Raw genomic sequence first — 4,045 nt, forward strand, 5'->3', positions numbered from 1 at the left:
AATATTTTTGCTACCTAAAGTGACAGAGCTTATCTGGCTCACTACACTGCAGAACTGATTGAATGAAGACATGAAAATAAATTCCACATCCAAATGAGGCAACTTAAGAAAATTTTAAAAGAGAAACCGTGAAGATGTAGCAGTGACTGAGGCTGTGTAGTCCTTCAGCTTCACTAGACCTAAAGCCAAGGAGCCGTGATAAATTGGAAATCAAGCAAGAGCTAAGAGGAGCACATGGAAGTAGGACGTAGAAACATTGTCCTTTTGTAACATAGAAGCACATAGAAGTAGGACATAGAAACATTGTCCTTTCAAGGTATGGTAATTTAACTCTATTCTCCTTCATACATCTTGTTGAGCCAATGCAAGCCCAAGAAAAAAATAATCTATTGAAATCATTTTGCAAGGAATAACTTTTCTGTTCCTTATATGGTATCTAAGGAGAGTCTTTAGAGAAGATAAAAGTGGTGTAGTTTTTAATTCTTCTAAGCATCTTGTTAGCAAAATATATCTTTGAGGTTAGAATTGATTAAACCAAAAAGTGATGGAGTACTTATTTTTCTGGGCACTTTAGACACAAGAAGACATTCAAGGTAACAGAAAAAAGTAAAATGTATAACCAAATATTTGTGATCACAGATTCTTCGACTGGTTTTCTGGAGAGAAACCTTTACATTAGATTTTTCCTCATTAATATAGATGTTGTTTCATGGCAACCAAACGCAAGAGGGAAGTTTAATGGACTCGCTTGCCTAATTCAACAGCATGATAAAAAATGGCAAATAATATTTAGTGAATTATTTGACCAATTACTTTGCCAGAACAAAGAAGGAAAAATATAATTCAAAATCCACTTAAATGTATGAAGAAAAAGTAGTGAAGAGATGAAAGAAAACATAGAGGATTGTTTTCTCTCCAGTGGAGCAATGGGTTCTTGATCTTGTTTCATCCATTTTATATTCTCAAGCTATCAAGTGTGGCTGAGGGCTGGAGTATCCAGTTCATCTAAAGAAAATTAGCTGAAGAAAGATAATATTTGCAGCTGATGTAGGTGATTTATAACCTTAGACAATCTATTTAAACCTGTTCAAAACCCTCTATTACCCCAAACTGCCCTCTTTGAAAAGCTTTATTTGCTTTTCCCAAGACTGCCCTTCATTAACTCCTTAAAATTTTGAGAGGTCATATTCATACTCTCTAGAGATTGCTCTTTGGTTGTGATTTTTGTGTGTTTTTGATTTTTTTGTTTTGTTTATTAACTGAATTTCAAAAGGTTGTGCAAGTGTGTTACAATTAAATATATCCATCTACATATCCAATGTTCCAGGATCACAGCCACTCCTTCTATCATTCTCAACTAACCCCTTCTCCAAGATTTATTTCTGATTTATCACTTCCTTTATCACATGTGTACATTGGGTATTCTAGCTGTACTTACCCTTTGTTCAATTTTTCATCTTTACTATTATTCCTCTCTGGTTTCAACTTCCTCTCTGATACTCATTCTGTTAAAATGTTTGATAATACTTTGAAAGGTTTATATACATTCAATCCTGCATACACTTTAACTGATGTCAGCTTATATTTCCATAATTCACTCATCTGCAGTAACAATTTGCAAGAATGGAGATGCGAAGCACCTTGACATGATTGTATTCACATCTATTTGAAAGATTGATCTTTAGTCAAAAAGAGTTTAAAAATGGCTTAGAATGTATTCCTAATTATCAATTTTTATAAATGGCTTTGTACAATGGTGTGTGATTATTTTATTTTACCTGGGATAATATTTTCTCCTACTTGTAGGTTTTAGAAAAAGAAGAAAACTAAGATTTACTATTATAGAGGAATATGATAGAAATAGAAGACAGATTTTATGTTTGTCACATCTCTGATGAGTACTCATATTCAAGACTTAAAATCATATTTCTTACTATGTTAGACAGATAGAGAAAACATAAAACAACATATGATAAGCAACTATTTGTGACTATTGTCACTATTTGTGGAGCACATGGGCAGCCAAGATGGCTCTGAGAGGGCGTTGAGTGGGCAGAGACCAATTTGCTTTACGTTTAGTGCATTACCAGCCCGTGGAAGTTTAGGTGCATGATAGGGTGTGACCTTTACAGTGATTGGTTCCTCTTCCTCCCCTCCCATGTCACGTGCTCTTTTTTGCTTTAAAAAGGGCTTGCTTTGTGTTAATAAACGAGTTTACAGCTTGACTTGACTCCCTGCTGCGTCTGATTTTCTCCCTGGCTAAGGGAGGCTGGGGAACAGGCTACTAGCCACACTAACCTTTCTTTGGACCCCGTCTGTCTTTCATGGGATGGACTAAGACCCAACAACTATTTTGTTGAAATTTACTTCATTAGCTAACCTTTGGGTTTGGAATATGGGAGGCTGATCTATTGAACACATTTTTTGAAGGCACCTACTGAACAACACAAATGGTGGGTGGTACTATTTCTACACTTTAATGAATGGTTGAACCTGTTAGTCATTGGTGCTGGGTAAATAAATCAACTCTATTGTAACTTGCTCCCTACACTTGAAAAACTTTTAATGTCAGTAAGTATCAACTACTTGTCGAAAGTTATTTTGGTGAATATAATTTTAAAACGTTTATTTGAAAATGAATACACTTTCAGGAGATTAAATGTAGGTTATCATTGGTTTGAGAGTGACAACATTTTTATATCACAGAACCAAGTTTAACTGAAGTACCAATGATTTGAAGCACTAAGGATATTCTCACTTAATGTTTTTCTAAATTACATTTGACCTCTAAGTCCAGTTTTCCAAAAATACGTAGAGCAATTATGGATCTTTTTTGGACCACTTATGCTGGACTGATATTATTTCATTACTCATTAGAGCAGGGGTATTAAAAATAATCTTATGACATTTTGTGATCTTTTTCACTCATATGGATTGGTCATCTGTAAACTGAAAGTTTGAATTACAGCACTGTCTCTCAGATTTTGTGATCTCCTCCTTCATTTTAAGTTGCGTTGCATTTCACACTTGCTTACTGATAATTCCTGCATCTCAAGGAATTGGGGACTTGAAATATAGGAAACGAGAAATTGATATGCGTATTCAATTAGTTTCTATTGGCATGTTGCATGGGCCTAGGTGAGAAGTATTGCCCATGTTATCTGATGATGCAAATAACCTGGTGCTGGGATCCTAGGATCTCATTTGGGGAAAGTAAGACCTCATCTGGGAAAATTTCAACTGCAGAAGTTTAGAAGTAGCTCTTAAGCAAGGCTTACTTTGAATCAAATAACTCCACAGAACTAACTCATTTGGATAAATTACTACTTGAAACAGCCATCACCTTTGGACCTAGTTATAAATACTTGAAAGTACAATCAAATCCAAAATGGAAAATATTTAAAATAGTAATTGACAAAAAATTGCAAATGTGAGCATTAGACTGAACAATATAATTTTTCCACTATTCACAGAATTTCAGGGAAATAAAATCAATAGCACTGTTAGAAACAATAATGTTTCCTTGTATCAAATAGGCACCCAAGGATATAAGCCTGTATAAAGATTGCAACATTAACTATTTAATTTAGAGGATACTACATGCTTTAGCAGCATGTATACCCAAATTACAACAATACAGATATTAACATGGCACTTGCACAAAGATCATATGAAAATTTGTGAAGTATTCCAAATTTTTCATTCTTCAGATGCAAGAAATGAAAAACATTTAAAATTGATTACAAAATTACAAGTGTAAAAATATATGTAACTCATATAATTAAAAGTTAGTTTGACATCAGTGTATTAAATCGTGACCTTAGAAAGGCCCTTATATGGGGCTGGGAAGGTGGCTCATTTGTAGAGCGCTTGCCTTGCATGCCTGAGGCCCTGAGTTCGATTCCTCAGCACCACATAAGCAAAAAGAGAAAAGCCGGAATTGGCATTGTGGCTCAAGTGGTACAGCACTAGCCTTGAGCTTAAGCGCTGAGGGACAGTGCCCAAGCCCAGAGTTCAGGCCCACGACCGGACCCCCCCACCAAAA

At 35.2% G+C, this 4,045-nt stretch overlaps 1 pseudogene; it reads left to right on the forward strand.

Annotated features, from left to right (window-relative positions):
* The first annotated feature begins 3,600 nt into the window (after nt 1-3,600).
* On the forward strand, nt 3,601-3,700 carry LOC138814760 (U6 spliceosomal RNA; annotated as a pseudogene).
* The last annotated feature ends 345 nt before the right edge of the window (nt 3,701-4,045 follow it).

The sequence above is a fragment of the Dipodomys merriami genome, unplaced genomic scaffold (genome assembly GCF_024711535.1).
Source record: "Dipodomys merriami isolate MVZ:Mamm:240054 unplaced genomic scaffold, mDipMer1.0.p SCAF_609, whole genome shotgun sequence".
NCBI classification, from domain to species: Eukaryota; Metazoa; Chordata; class Mammalia; order Rodentia; family Heteromyidae; genus Dipodomys; species Dipodomys merriami.